The sequence below is a fragment of the Bufo gargarizans genome, chromosome 2 (assembly GCF_014858855.1).
Source record: "Bufo gargarizans isolate SCDJY-AF-19 chromosome 2, ASM1485885v1, whole genome shotgun sequence".
Lineage (NCBI taxonomy): Eukaryota > Metazoa > Chordata > Amphibia > Anura > Bufonidae > Bufo > Bufo gargarizans.
Window position 1 is genome coordinate 712,618,256 of NC_058081.1, and position 16,989 is coordinate 712,635,244.

Sequence of the window (16,989 nt, forward strand, 5' to 3'; positions counted from 1 at the left end):
GGTCCCGTAACAGACAATCTGGCTTCATGTCAGCAGAGAATCAGTCTTCATGTCATAGCAGAGAATCAGGCTTCACGTCACCCACCACTGTAATAGTCCATTTTCATAAATTTAGGCCCAGCACCCAGGCAGAGGAGAGAGGTCCCGTAACAGACGATCTGGCTTCATGTCAGCAGAGAATCAGTCTGCATGTCATAGCAGAGAATGAGGCTTCACGTCAGCACCACTGCAACAGTCATTGGCATATATTTAGGCCTAGCACACAGGCAGAGGAGAGAGGTCCCGTAAACAGACAATCTGGCTTCATGTCAGCAGAGAATTAGTCTGCATATCATAGCAGAGAATCGAGCTTCACGTCAGCCACCACTGCAACAGTCCATTGGCATATATTTAGGCCCAGCACCCAGGCAGAGGAGGGAGGTCCCGTAACAGAGAATCTGTCTTCATGTCAGCAGAGAATTAGTCTGCATGTCATAGCAGAGAATGAGGCTTCACGTCAGCCCCCCACTGCACAAGTCAATGGCATATATTTAGGCCCAGCACACACACAGGCAGAGGAGAGAGGTCCCGTAACAGGAATCTGGCTTCATGTCAGCAGAGAATCAGTCTGCATGTCATAGCAGAGAATGCAGGCTTCACGTCAGCCACCACTGCAACAGTCCATTGGCATATATTTAGGCCCAGCACACACAGGCAGAGGAGAGAGGTCCCGTAACAGAGGATCTGGCTTCATGTCAGCAGAGAATCAGTCTGCATGTCATAGCAGAGAATCAGGCTTCACGTCAGCCACCACTGCAACAGTCCATTGTCATATATTTAGGCCAGCACACAGGCAGAGGAGAGAGGTCCCGTAACAGACAATCTGGCTTCATGTCAGCAGAGAATCAGTCTGCATGTCATAGCAGAGAATGAGGCTTCACGTCAGCCACCACTGCAACAGTCCATTGGCATATATTTAGGCCCAGCACACACAGGCAGAGGAGAGAGGTCCCGTAACAGAGCATCTGGCTTCATGTCAGCAGAGAATCAGTCTGCATGTCATAGCAGAGAATGAGGCTTCACGTCAGCCACCACTGCAACAGTCCATTGGCATATATTTAGGCCCAGCACACACAGGCAGAGGAGAGAGGTCCCGTAACAGACAATCTGGCTTCATGTCAGCAGAGAATCAGTCTGCATGTCATAGCAGAGAATGAGGCTTCACGTCACCCACCACTGCAACAGTCCATTGCATATATTTAGGCCTAGCACACAGGCAGAGGCAGAGAGGTCCCGTAACAGACAATCTGGCTTCATGACAGCAGAGAATCAGTCTGCATGTCATAGCAGAGAATGAGGCTTCACGTCACCCACCACTGCAACAGTCCATTGGCATATATTTAGGCCTAGCACACAGGCAGAGCAGAGAGGTCCCGTAACAGACGATCTGGCTTCATGTCAGCAGAGAATCAGTCTGCATGTCATAGCAGAGAATGAGGCTTCACGTCAGCCACCACTGCAACAGCCATTGGCATATATTTAGGCCCTAGCACACAGGCAGAGGAGAGGAGGTCCCGTAACAGAGCAATCTGGCTTCATGTCAGCAGAGAATTAGTCTGCATGTCATAGCAGAGAATGAGGCTTCACGTCAGCCACCACTGCAACAGTCCATTGGCATATATTTAGGCCCAGCACCACAGGCAGAGGAGAGAGGTCCCGTAACAGAGAATCTGGCTTCATGTCAGCAGAGAATCAGTCTGCATGTCATAGCAGAGAATGCAGGCTTCACGTCACCCACCACTGCAACAGTCCATTGGCATATATTTAGGCCCAGCACACAGGCAGAGGCAGAGAGGTCCCGTAACAGACGATCTGGCTTCATGTCAGCAGAGAATCAGTCTGCATGTCATAGCAGAGAATGAGGCTTCACGTCAGCCACCACTGCAACAGTCCATTGGCATATATTTAGGCCTAGCACACAGGCAGAGGAGAGAGGTCCCGTAACAGACAATCTGGCTTCATGTCAGCAGAGAATCAGTCTGCATGTCATAGCAGAGAATGCAGGCTTCACGTCAGCCACCACTGCAACAGTCCATTGGCATATATTTAGGCCCAGCACCCAGGCAGAGGAGAGAGGTCCCGTAACAGAGAATCTGGCTTCATGTCAGCAGAGAATTAGTCTGCATGTCATAGCAGAGAATGAGGCTTCACGTCAGCCACCACTGCAACAGTCCATTGGCATATATTTAGGCCCAGCACACACACAGGCAGAGGAGAGAGGTCCCGTAACAGAGAATCTGGCTTCATGTCAGCAGAGAATCAGTCTGCATGTCATAGCAGAGAATGAGGCTTCACGTCAGCCACCACTGCAACAGTCCATTGGCATATATTTAGGCCCAGCACACACACAGGCAGAGGAGAGAGGTCCCGTAACAGAGGATCTGGCTTCATGTCAGCAGAGAATCAGTCTGCATGTCATAGCAGAGAATCAGGCTTCACGTCAGCCACCACTGCAACAGTCCATTGTCATAAATTTAGGCCCAGCACCCAGGCAGAGGAGAGAGGTCCCGTAACAGACAATCTGGCTTCATGTCAGCAGAGAATTAGTCTGCATGTCATAGCAGAGAATGAGGCTTCACGTCAGCCACCACTGCAACAGTCCATTGGCATATATTTAGGCCTAGCACACAGGCAGAGGAGAGAGGTCCCGTAACAGACAATCTGGCTTCATGTCAGCAGAGAATCAGTCTGCATGTCATAGCAGAGAATCAGGCTTCACGTCACCCACCACTGCAACAGTCCATTGGCATATATTTAGGCCTAGCACCCAGGCAGAGGCAGAGAGGTCCCGTAACAGACAATCTGGCTTCATGTACAGCAGAGAATCAGTCTGCATGTCATAGCAGAGAATGAGGCTTCACGTCAGCCACCACTGCAACAGTCCATTGGCATATATTTAGGCCTAGCACACAGGCAGAGGAGAGGTTCATTCAACTTTGGGTAGCCTCGCAATATAATGGTAAAATGAAAATAAAAATAGGATTGAATGAGGAAGTGCCCTGGAGTCCAATAATATATGGTTATGGGGAGGTAGTTAATGTCTAATCTGGACAAGGGACGGACAGGTCCTGTGGGATCCATGCCTGGTTCATTTTTATGAACGTCAGCTTGTCCACATTGGCTGTAGACAGGCGGCTGCGTTTGTCTGTAATGACGCCCCCTGCCGTGCTGAATACACGTTCAGACAAAACGCTGGCTGCCGGGCAGGCCAGCACCTCCAAGGCATAAAAGGCTAGCTCTGGCCACGTGGACAATTTAGAGACCCAGAAGTTGAATGGGGCCGAACCATCAGTCAGTACGTGGAGGGGTGTGCACACGTACTGTTCCACCATGTTAGTGAAATGTTGCCTCCTGCTAACACGTTGCGTATCAGGTGGTGGTGCAGTTAGCTGTGGCGTGTTGACAAAAGTTTTCCACATCTCTGCCATGCTAACCCTGCCCTCAGAGGAGCTGGCCGTGACACAGCTGCCTTGGCGACCTCTTGCTCCTCCTCTGCCTTGGCCTTGGGCTTCCACTTGTTCCCCTGTGACATTTGGGAATGCTCTCAGTAGCGCGTCTACCAACGTGCGCTTGTACTCGCGCATCTTCCTATCACGCTCCAGTGCAGGAAGTAAGGTGGGCACATTGTCTTTGTAGCGTGGATCCAGCAGGGTGGCAACCCAGTAGTCCGCACAGGTTAAAATGTGGGCAACTCTGCTGTCGTTGCGCAGGCACTGCAGCATGTAGTCGCTCATGTGTGCCAGGCTGCCCAGGGGTAAGGACAAGCTGTCCTCTGTGGGAGGCGTATCGTCATCGTCCTGCCTTTCCCCCCAGCCACGCACCAGTGATGGACCCGAGCTGCGTTGGGTGCCACCCCGCTGTGACCATGCTTCATCCTCATCCTCCTCCACCTCCTCCTCATCCTCGTCCTCCTCGTCCTCCAGTAGTGGGCCCTGGCTGGCCACATTTGTACCTGGCCTCTGCTGTTGCCAAAAACCTCCCTCTGAGTCACTTCGAAGAGACTGGCCTGAAAGTGCTAAAAATGACCCCTCTTCCTCCTCCTCCTCCTCCTCCTCCTGGGCCACCTCCTCTTCCATCATCGCCCTAAGTGTTTTCTCAAGGAGACATAGAAGTGGTATTGTAACGCTGATAACGGTGTCATCGCCACTGGCCATGTTGGTGGAGTACTCGAAACAGCGCAACAGGGCACACAGGTCTCGCATGGAGGCCCAGTCATTGGTGGTGAAGTGGTGCTGTTCTGTAGTGCGACTGACCCGTGCGTGCTGCAGCTGAAACTCCACTATGGCCTGCTGCTGCTCGCACAGTCTGTCCAGCATGTGCAAGGTGGAGTTCCACCTGGTGGGCACGTCGCATATGAGGCGGTGAGCGGGAAGGCCGAAGTTACGCTGTAGCGCAGACAGGCGAGCAGCAGCAGGATGTGAACGCCGGAAGCGCGAACAGACGGCCCGCACTTTATGCAGCAGCTCTGACATGTCGGGGTAGTTGTGAATGAACTTCTGCACCACCAAATTCAGCACATGCGCCAAGCAAGGGATGTGCGTCAAATTGGCTAGTCCCAGAGCTGCAACGAGATTTCGCCCATTATCACACACCACCAGGCCGGGCTTGAGGCTCACCGGCAGCAACCACTCGTCGGTCTGTTGTTCAATACCCCGCCACAACTCCTGTGCGGTGTGGGGCCTGTCCCCCAAACATATGAGTTTCAGAATGGCCTGCTGACGTTTACCCCGGGCTGTGCTGAAGTTGGTGGTGAAGGTGTGTGGCTGACTGGATGAGCAGGTGGAAGAAGAGGAGGAGGAAGCCGAGAAGGAGGAGGTGGCAACAGGAGGCAAAGAATGTTGCCCTGCGATCCTTGGCGGCGGAAGGACGTGCGCCAAACAGCTCTCCGCCTGGGGCCCAGCTGCCACTACATTTACCCAGTGTGCAGTTAGGGAGATATAGCGTCCCTGGCCGTGCTTACTGGTCCACGTATCTGTGGTTAGGTGGACCTTGCTACAGATGGCGTTGCGCAGTGCACACTTGATTTTATCGGATACTTGGTTGTGCAGGGAAGGCACGGCTCTCTTGGAGAAGTAGTGCCGGCTGGGAACAACATACTGTGGGACAGCAAGCGACATGAGCTGTTTGAAGCTGTCTGTGTCCACCAGCCTAAATGACAGCATTTCATAGGCCAGTAGTTTAGAAATGCTGGCATTCAGGGCCAGGGATCGAGGGTGGCTAGGTGGGAATTTACGCTTTCTATCAAATGTTTGTGAGATGGAGAGCTGAACGCTGGCGTGTGACATGGTTGAGACGCTTGGTGACGGAGGTGGTGGTGGTGGTGTTGGTGGTACATCCCCTGTTTGCTGGGCGGCAGGTGCCAACGTTCCTCCAGAGGCGGAGGAAGAGGCCGAGGCGGCAGCAGCAGAATAGGCCGAGGCGGCAGCAGCAGAAGAGGTAGCAGGGGGAGCCTGAGTGACTTCCTTGGTTTTAAGGTGTTTACTCCACTGCAGTTCATGCTTTGCATGCAGGTGCCTGGTCATGCAGGTTGTGCTCAGGTTCAGAACGTTAATGCCTCGCTTCAGGCTCTGATGGCACAGCGTGCAAACCACTCGGGTCTTGTCGTCAGCACATTGTTTGAAGAAGTGCCATGCCAGGGAACTCCTTGAAGCTGCCTTTGGGGTGCTCGGTCCCAGATGGCGGCGGTCAGTAGCAGGCGGAGTCTCTTGGCGGCGGGTGTTCTGCTTTTGCCCACTGCTCCCTCTTTTGCTACGCTGTTGGCTCGGTCTCACCACTGCCTCTTCCTCCGAACTGTGAAAGTCAGTGGCACGACCTTCATTCCATGTGGGGTCTAGGACCTCATCGTCCCCTGCATCGTCTTCCACCCAGTCTTGATCCCTGACCTCCTGTTCAGTCTGCACACTGCAGAAAGACGCAGCAGTTGGCACCTGTGTTTCGTCATCATCAGAGACATGCTGAGGTGGTATTCCCATGTCCTCATCATCAGGAAACATAAGTGGTTGTGCGTCAGTGCATTCTATGTCTTTCACCGCTGGGGAAGGGCTAGGTGGATGCCCTTGGGAAACCCTGCCAGCGGAGTCTTCAAACAGCATAAGAGACTGCTGCATAACTTGAGGCTGAGACAGTTTCCCTGGTATGCATGGGGGTGATGTGACAGACTGATGGGGTTGGTTTTCAGGCGCCATCTGTGCGCTTTCTGCAGAAGACTGGGTGGGAGATAATGTGAACGTGCTGGATCCACTGTCGGCCACCCAATTGACTAATGCCTGTACCTGCTCAGGCCTTACCATCCTTAGAACGGCATTGGGCCCCACCATATATCGCTGTAAATTCTGGCGGCTACTGGGACCTGAGGTAGTTGGTACACTAGGACGTGTGGATGTGGCAGAACGGCCACGTCCTCTCCCAGCACCAGAGGGTCCACTAACACCACCACGACCATGTCCACGTCCGCGTCCCTTACTAGATGTTTTTCTCATTGTTATGGTTCACCACAACAACAAATATATTATTTGGCCCAATGTATTGTATTCAAATTCAGCGGGATATAAATTTGAGGCCTAGTATTTAGGCGCTGGGTGACCGGTATGGATTTAGTGACAGAATTAGACTTGGAAATGCACAGAAGCGTGTGTGTGTGAAGTTATTCTGAATGACCCAATGTGCACCTTGAATATTATATACCCTTTTAGGGATAGATTTCAAATAGCTCTGATATAGCAGAAACCACTAAATTATGAAATTGCTAAATTGGGAATTGTATTTCAACCCAGAACAAGAAATGTGCTTGAACGGACACTAAATAACTCGCCCAGCTACAGCACTAACGAGAGATTTAGCAGGATATAAATTTGAGGCCTAGTATTTAGGCGCTGGGTGACAGGTATGGGTTTAGTGACAGAATTAGACTTGGAAATACACAGTAGCGGGTGTGTGTGAAGTTATTCTGAATGACCCAATGTGCACCTTGAATATTATATACCCTTTTAGGGATAGATTTCAAATAGCTCTGATATAGCAGAAACCACTAAATTATGAAATTGCTAAATTGGGAATTGTATTTCAACACAGAACAAAAAATGTGCTTTGACGGACACTAAATACCTTTCCCAGCCACAACAGGACAGCGTTAACGAGAGATTTAGCAGGATATAAATTTGAGGCCTAGTATTTAGGCGCTGGGTGACAGGTATGGGTTTAGTGACAGAATTAGACTTGGAAATACACAGTAGCGGGTGTGTGTGAAGTTATTCTGAATGACCCAATGTGCACCTTGAATATTATATACCCTTTTAGGGATAGATTTCAAATAGCTCTGATATAGCAGAAACCACTAAATTATGAAATTGCTAAATTGGGAATTGTATTTCAACCCAGAACAAGAAATGTGCTTGAACGGACACTAAATAACTCGCCCAGCTACAGCACTAACGAGAGATTTAGCAGGATATAAATTTGAGGCCTAGTATTTAGGCGCTGGGTGACAGGTATGGGTTTAGTGACAGAATTAGACTTGGAAATACACAGTAGCGGGTGTGTGTGAAGTTATTCTGAATGACCCAATGTGCACCTTGAATATTATATACCCTTTTAGGGATAGATTTCAAATAGCTCTGATATAGCAGAAACCACTAAATTATGAAATTGCTAAATTGGGAATTGTATTTCAACCCAGAACAAGAAATGTGCTTGAACGGACACTAAATAACTCGCCCAGCTACAGCACTAACGAGAGATTTAGCAGGATATAAATTTGAGGCCTAGTATTTAGGCGCTGGGTGACAGGTATGGGTTTAGTGACAGAATTAGACTTGGAAATACACAGTAGCGGGTGTGTGTGAAGTTATTCTGAATGACCCAATGTGCACCTTGAATATTATATACCCTTTTAGGGATAGATTTCAAATAGCTCTGATATAGCAGAAACCACTAAATTATGAAATTGCTAAATTGGGAATTGTATTTCAACCCAGAACAAGAAATGTGCTTGAACGGACACTAAATAACTCGCCCAGCTACAGCACTAACGAGAGATTTAGCAGGATATAAATTTGAGGCCTAGTATTTAGGCGCTGGGTGACAGGTATGGGTTTAGTGACAGAATTAGACTTGGAAATACACAGTAGCGTGTGTGTGTGAAGTTATTCTGAATGACCCAATGTGCACCTTGAATATTATATACCCTTTTAGGGATAGATTTCAAATAGCTCTGATATAGCAGAAACCACTAAATTATGAAATTGCTAAATTGGGAATTGTATTTCAACCCAGAACAAAAATGTGCTTTGACGGACACTAAATAACTTTCCCAGCCACAACAGGACAGCGTTAACGAGAGATTTAGCAGGATATAAATTTGAGGCCTAGTATTTAGGCGCTGGGTGACAGGTATGGGTTTAGTGACAGAATTAGACTTGGAAATACACAGTAGCGGGTGTGTGTGAAGTTATTCTGAATGACCCAATGTGCACCTTGAATATTATATACCCTTTTAGGGATAGATTTCAAATAGCTCTGATATAGCAGAAACCACTAAATTATGAATTGCTAAATTGGGAATTGTATTTCAACCCAGAACAAGAAATGTGCTTGAACGGACACTAAATAACTCGCCCAGCTACAGCACTAACGAGAGATTTAGCAGGATATAAATTTGAGGCCTAGTATTTAGGCGCTGGGTGACAGGTATGGGTTTAGTGACAGAATTAGACTTGGAAATACACAGTAGCGGGTGTGTGTGAAGTTATTCTGAATGACCCAATGTGCACCTTGAATATTATATACCCTTTTAGGGATAGATTTCAAATAGCTCTGATATAGCAGAAACCACTAAATTATGAAATTGCTAAATTGGGAATTGTATTTCAACCCAGAACAAGAAATGTGCTTGAACGGACACTAAATAACTCGCCCAGCTACAGCACTAACGAGAGATTTAGCAGGATATAAATTTGAGGCCTAGTATTTAGGCGCTGGGTGACAGGTATGGGTTTAGTGACAGAATTAGACTTGGAAATGCACAGTAAGCGTGTGTGTGTGAAGTTATTCTGAATGACCCAATGTGCACCTTGAATATTATATACCCTTTTAGGGATAGATTTCAAATAGCTCTGATATAGCAGAAACCACTAAATTATGAAATTGCTAAATTGGGAATTGTATTTCAACCCAGAACAAGAAATGTGCTTGAACGGACACTAAATAACTCGCCCAGCTACAGCACTAACGAGAGATTTAGCAGGATATAAATTTGAGGCCTAGTATTTAGGCGCTGGGTGACAGGTATGGGTTTAGTGACAGAATTAGACTTGGAAATACACAGTAGCGGGTGTGTGTGAAGTTATTCTGAATGACCCAATGTGCATCCTTGAATATTATATACCCTTTTAGGGATAGATTTCAAATAGCTCTGATATAGCAGAAACCACTAAATTATGAAATTGCTAAATTGGGAATTGTATTTCAACCCAGAACAAGAAATGTGCTTGAACGGACACTAAATAACTCGCCCAGCTACAGCACTAAGGACAGATTTAGCTGGATATAAATTTGAGGCCTAGTATTTAGGCGCTGGGTGACAGGTATGGGTTTAGTGACAGAATTAGACTTGGAAATACACAGTAGCGGGTGTGTGTGAAGTTATTCTGAATGTACCCTATGTGCACCTTGAATATTATATACCCTTTTAGGGATAGATTTCAAATAGCTCTGATATAGCAGAAACCACTAAATTATGAAATTGCTAAATTGGGAATTGTATTTCAACCCAGAACAAGAAATGTGCTTGAACGGACACTAAATAACTCGCCCAGCTACAGCACTAACGAGAGATTTAGCAGGATATAAATTTGAGGCCTAGTATTTAGGCGCTGGGTGACAGGTATGGGTTTAGTGACAGAATTAGACTTGGAAATACACAGTAGCGGGTGTGTGTGAAGTTATTCTGAATGACCCAATGTGCACCTTGAATATTATATACCCTTTTAGGGATAGATTTCAAATAGCTCTGATATAGCAGAAACCACTAAATTATGAAATTGCTAAATTGGGAATTGTATTTCAACCCAGAACAAAAATGTGCTTTGACGGACACTAAATACCTTTCCCAGCCACAACAGGACAGCGTTAACGAGAGATTTAGCAGGATATAAATTTGAGGCCTAGTATTTAGGCGCTGGGTGACAGGTATGGGTTTAGTGACAGAATTAGACTTGGAAATACACAGTAGCGGGTGTGTGTGAAGTTATTCTGAATGACCCAATGTGCACCTTGAATATTATATACCCTTTTAGGGATAGATTTCAAATAGCTCTGATATAGCAGAAACCACTAAATTATGAAATTGCTAAATTGGGAATTGTATTTCAACCCAGAACAAGAAATGTGCTTGAACGGACACTAAATAACTCGCCCAGCTACAGCACTAACGAGAGATTTAGCAGGATATAAATTTGAGGCCTAGTATTTAGGCGCTGGGTGACAGGTATGGGTTTAGTGACAGAATTAGACTTGGAAATACACAGTAGCGGGTGTGTGTGAAGTTATTCTGAATGACCCAATGTGCACCTTGAATATTATATACCCTTTTAGGGATAGATTTCAAATAGCTCTGATATAGCAGAAACCACTAAATTATGAAATTGCTAAATTGGGAATTGTATTTCAACCCAGAACAAGAAATGTGCTTGAACGGACACTAAATAACTCGCCCAGCTACAGCACTAACGAGAGATTTAGCAGGATATAAATTTGAGGCCTAGTATTTAGGCGCTGGGTGACAGGTATGGGTTTAGTGACAGAATTAGACTTGGAAATACACAGTAGCGGGTGTGTGTGAAGTTATTCTGAATGACCCAATGTGCACCTTGAATATTATATACCCTTTTAGGGATAGATTTCAAATAGCTCTGATATAGCAGAAACCACTAAATTATGAAATTGCTAAATTGGGAATTGTATTTCAACCCAGAACAAGAAATGTGCTTGAACGGACACTAAATAACTCGCCCAGCTACAGCACTAACGAGAGATTTAGCAGGATATAAATTTGAGGCCTAGTATTTAGGCGCTGGGTGACAGGTATGGGTTTAGTGACAGAATTAGACTTGGAAATGCACAGTAAGCGTGTGTGTGTGAAGTTATTCTGAATGACCCAATGTGCACCTTGAATATTATATACCCTTTTAGGGATAGATTTCAAATAGCTCTGATATAGCAGAAACCACTAAATTATGAAATTGCTAAATTGGGAATTGTATTTCAACCCAGAACAAAAAATGTGCTTTGACGGACACTAAATAACTTTCCCAGCCACAACAGGACAGCGTTAACGAGAGATTTAGCAGGATATAAATTTGAGGCCTAGTATTTAGGCGCTGGGTGACAGGTATGGGTTTAGTGACAGAATTAGACTTGGAAATACACAGTAGCGGGTGTGTGTGAAGTTATTCTGAATGACCCAATGTGCACCTTGAATATTATATACCCTTTTAGGGATAGATTTCAAATAGCTCTGATATAGCAGAAACCACTAAATTATAAATTGCTAAATTGGGAATTGTATTTCAACCCAGAACAAGAAATGTGCTTGAACGGACACTACATAACTCGCCCAGCTACAGCACTAACGAGAGATTTAGCAGGATATAAATTTGAGGCCTAGTATTTAGGCGCTGGGTGACAGGTATGGGTTTAGTGACAGAATTAGACTTGGAAATACACAGTAGCGGGTGTGTGTGAAGTTATTCTGAATGACCCAATGTGCACCTTGAATATTATATACCCTTTTAGGGATAGATTTCAAATAGCTCTGATATAGCAGAAACCACTAAATTATGAAATTGCTAAATTGGGAATTGTATTTCAACCCAGAACAAGAAATGTGCTTGAACGGACACTAAATAACTCGCCCAGCTACAGCACTAACGAGAGATTTAGCAGGATATAAATTTGAGGCCTAGTATTTAGGCGCTGGGTGACAGGTATGGGTTTAGTGACAGAATTAGACTTGGAAATGCACAGTAAGCGTGTGTGTGTGAAGTTATTCTGAATGACCCAATGTGCACCTTGAATATTATATACCCTTTTAGGGATAGATTTCAAATAGCTCTGATATAGCAGAAACCACTAAATTATGAAATTGCTAAATTGGGAATTGTATTTCAACCCAGAACAAGAAATGTGCTTGAACGGACACTAAATAACTCGCCCAGCTACAGCACTAACGAGAGATTTAGCAGGATATAAATTTGAGGCCTAGTATTTAGGCGCTGGGTGACAGGTATGGGTTTAGTGACAGAATTAGACTTGGAAATACACAGTAGCGGGTGTGTGTGAAGTTATTCTGAATGACCCAATGTGCATCCTTGAATATTATATACCCTTTTAGGGATAGATTTCAAATAGCTCTGATATAGCAGAAACCACTAAATTATGAAATTGCTAAATTGGGAATTGTATTTCAACCCAGAACAAGAAATGTGCTTGAACGGACACTAAATAACTCGCCCAGCTACAGCACTAAGGACAGATTTAGCTGGATATAAATTTGAGGCCTAGTATTTAGGCGCTGGGTGACAGGTATGGGTTTAGTGACAGAATTAGACTTGGAAATACACAGTAGCGGGTGTGTGTGAAGTTATTCTGAATGTCCCTATGTGCACCTTCAATATGATCTACCCTTTTAGGGATAGATTTCAAATAGCTCTGATATAGCAGAAACCACTAAATTATGAAATTGCTAAATTGGGAATTGTATTTCAACCCAGAACAAGAAATGTGCTTGAACGGACACTAAATAACTCGCCCAGCTACAGCACTAACGAGAGATTTAGCAGGATATAAATTTGAGGCCTAGTATTTAGGCGCTGGGTGACAGGTATGGGTTTAGTGACAGAATTAGACTTGGAAATACACAGTAGCGGGTGTGTGTGAAGTTATTCTGAATGACCCAATGTGCACCTTGAATATTATATACCCTTTTAGGGATAGATTTCAAATAGCTCTGATATAGCAGAAACCACTAAGTTATGAAATTGCTAAATTGGGAATTGTATTTCAACCCAGAACAAGAAATGTGCTTGAACGGACACTAAATAACTCGCCCAGCTACAGCACTAAGGACAGATTTAGCTGGATATAAATTTGAGGCCTAGTATTTAGGCGCTGGGTGACAGGTATGGGTTTAGTGACAGAATTAGACTTGGAAATGCACAGTAGCGGGTGTGTGAAGTTATTCTGAATGACCCTATGTGCACCTTGAATATTATATACCCTTTTAGGGATAGATTTCAAATAGATCTGATACAGCAGAAACCACTAAATTTTTTAATTGCTAAATTGGGAATTGTATTTCAACCCAGAACAAAAAATGTGCTTTGACGGACACTAAATAACTTTCCCAGCCACAACAGGACAGCGGTAACGAGAGATTTAGCGGGATATAAATTTGAGGCCTAGTATTTAGGCGCTGGGTGACCGGTATGGATTTAGTGACAGAATTAGACTGGGATATGGCCAAAAAATAACCACACTATTGCTGGTTAAATGCACTTGGTGATGTGCGCAGCTTGCCCCTGATGTAGTATATGGCCAAAAAATGAACAGACTATTGCTGGTTAAATGCACTTGGTGTCACAGCTTGACCAACCACACTACTGAGGGTTAAATGCACTTGGTGACGGGCGCAGCTTGCCCCTGATTTAGTATATGGCCAAAAAATGAACAGACTATTGCTGGTTAAATGCACTTGGTGTGATAGCTTGACCAACCACACTACTGAGGGTTAAATGCACTTGGTGTGACAGCTTCACCCTGATGTAGGCTTTAGCCAAAAAACAACCACACCATTGAGGGTTAAATGCACTTGGTCGCAGCTTGTGCTGGCGCACCACAAGACACAAAATGGCCGCCGATCACCCCAGAAAAATGTGACTGACAAACGGTCTGGGCAGCCTAAAAACAGTGAGCAATTGAGGATCAGCAGCTCAATGATCCACAGCTGCAGATCGATCAGTTAATCAAGTCCTTTGGAGGAGTTAATCTGCCTAATCTCGCCCTACTGTCGCAGCCGCAACCTCTCCCTACGCTAATCAGAGCAGAGTGACGGGCGGCGCTATGTGACTCCAGCTTAAATAGAGGCTGGGTCACATGGTGCTCTGGCCAATCACAGCCATGCCAATAGTAGGCATGGCTGTGATGGCCTCTTGGGGCAAGTAGTATGACGCTTGTTGATTGGCTGCTTAGCAGCCTTTCAAAAAGCGCCAAGAAAGCGTCACAAAAGCGCGAAGAAAGCGACGAACACCGAACCCGAACCCGGACTTTTACGAAAATGTCCGGGTTCGGGTCCGTGTCACGGACACCCCAAAATTCGGTACGAACCCGAACTATACAGTTCGAGTTCGCTCATCCCTAATCATATGGCATAGACACTAAAAATAGCAACACATAAAAATGCATAGGCCAATCCATAGGCATATACATATGCATAAACTAAACACTTAGCAAAATAAGGTGACAATGATGAAGCAGAGTGAATGTTTATAGACAAACATCTAATTTGTCTATGTATGTGGGAATGGTTGTTTGACCCATATGTGTAGGAGGCATGCGCACCTCCCATGCTCGGCTCTGATCCTGTTTAGCGTGGACCAGGTTTTGCGTGGCAGGTCGAAACCCGGAGGAGTTTGGGTAATGCATGGCATAGGCATGTGGTTGTGATGCATGTTATGTACTTGGATCCATGCATTGATGAGGTTGTACCCTTCCTCCATAATCATTTTTGAAATCGGAGTCATCTTCTATGTCCATGTGTATCGGCAGGTTTCTGTTGTCCATTATCTTTTTATATTCTCTCTTTAGAGCATTTTTTCTCCGCAGGTGTGGTGGAGGGATATGGCTTAATGTTGGCATCCAGTACATGGGGGTTGATTTGACAGTCCCCGATATCATGCGCATAGTGTTGCTCAGTTGGGTGTCTATTTTTTGTATATGTGGGCTGTTAAGCCATACTGGGGTGCAGTATTCAGCAGCAGAGAATGCAAGACACAGACCCGAGGAGCACAGAGTGGAGGCCGATGCTCCCCAGGTTGTTCCACACAGCTTCTGGATGATATTGTTTCTTGTTTTTAGCTTCTCAACTGTTTTTTTAGGTGTTCCTTGTAACACAGGGTTCTATTTTAGGGTTGCAGCAGAGGTTTTCATTGTTCTTTGGAATCCCGCCTCGATATAAGTAGTGAGTGATAGGACTTGGTTCTTTTTGGTCGAAATCCGGCTTGTTCGATGGGTATTGCTTTGAGTATTTCTGGACTGATTTGATTATAGATAAGTCTTTCTAGTAACTTCTGCATAGCAGATAGCAGGAAGATCGGCTTGTAGCTTTTAGGGTTATCTGCTGGTCTGCCAGGTTTTAATATGACTATTATCTTTGATTGTTTGAATTCCAGAGGAGTATTTGCTGTTTGCATTAAGTCTGTGAAGAAATCTGCCATTCATTTTCTTGTGTACTTGCCACTATTTATAAGAAACTCTGGGTGGATGTTATCAAATTTCCCGGGGCCTTTCCCGTCGTCATGTCTTTAAGAGCCTGGGAGATGTCTTCACTTGTAAAGGGAATTGTGTGTGTGCAGTTTCTGTGGCTTCAGCCTTTATCGATTTGATGCTAACCCAGCATCATAGCAAGCTCTCCCGCTTCCTCAACCTCTGACCACGGGCACCTAAACTTGAAAGAGGAGTTGTCATCCTTGAATAAATAGAAGTTCAAATTCATATCCGCCTGGTCTTTCAGTTGCGCCAACAAAGTGTCTTCATTAAGGGTGTGGATCTCCATGTGAGCCCCATCCTTTCCAATATTAAGATGTGGAGGAGACATCCACCACTTCCTCCACTAGGCGGGCAATCAATGATGAGGAGATTGACATGGGAGCTGGTGTTGCGTGCGGTCAGGCTCTTGACTCAGAGACGGTTGAGGCGGATCAGTGACGTGCAGACAGTACTCAAAGATGATGATGTAGCTGACCGCACTTGGGAGCCGGTTGATGAAGGAGCTTCATTATCATCAGAAGAAGAGGGTAACAGCTTGCCAGTGGCGGAGCCAGCAAGTCGCTAGTGTGGCCAGTAGTCAGCAGGGTGGCAGCAGTGGGAGGTCGGGAGCCAAACGTTCCCGGGGTAGACCACCTGCTTCGCAGGAGCCTACCTGCCATAGAAGTAGCAGCGCATGAGTTCACGGAGGCAGCGGTGGTAGCAGTCAGTCAGTGCATAGTATTGGGGTAAAATCAACTACTTAGCGATGTGGCAGTTTTTTGTTAAGCCGCCGGAGGAGGTGAACATGGACATATGTAGAATATCTGGGCACAAGGTGAAGCGTGGCCAGGGTGCCAATGTTGGCACCACGGCCCTGCATCAACATATGCAGAATCACCATAAATTGGCCTGGGAGAACTGTGGCTCTGATGTGGTGGATCATCCTGCTGCAGCTACTGCTGCATCACCTAGTGGCACGCACCCGGTTTCAGCCAGTCAAGGCTCCACCACCTCAGCCGAAGGGAGCTGTCTGTCATTCCCATCTTCAGCTGGTCCTTATGCCCCTGCTCCTCCTCCTCCTACTCCTCGTCAGTAATTCCATCAGCAATCGATCACCGACGCGATTAACAAGAGACAACAGTATGCGTGCACTTATCCAACTGTGCAGAAGTTGAATGTGCTCCTGTCCAAGTTGCTGGTGCTGCAGTCCCTCCCTTTCCAAGTGCTGGACTCTGTACCTTTCAGAGAAGGGATGGCTTGTGCCGAGCAGAGGTGGAGAGTCCCAAGCCATCATTTCTTTGCGAAAAAGCAGTACAAGCTCTGCACAAAAATGTAGAACAGAAGGTGGGCCAGTCCTTGAGCTTGTAGGTGTCTGCCAAAGTGCAAGGCAGTGCTGTTGTGTGGTGCTGTAACTACGGTCAGGGACAGTAC

At 46.0% G+C, this 16,989-nt stretch overlaps 1 protein-coding gene across 1 annotated transcript in view; it reads right to left on the reverse strand.

Moving 5' to 3' along the window:
* LOC122926346 (collagen alpha-1(IV) chain-like) overlaps window positions 1-16,989 on the reverse strand; it is an 875,364-nt gene that overhangs the window by 647,376 nt on the left and 210,999 nt on the right. The window lies entirely within an intron of this gene.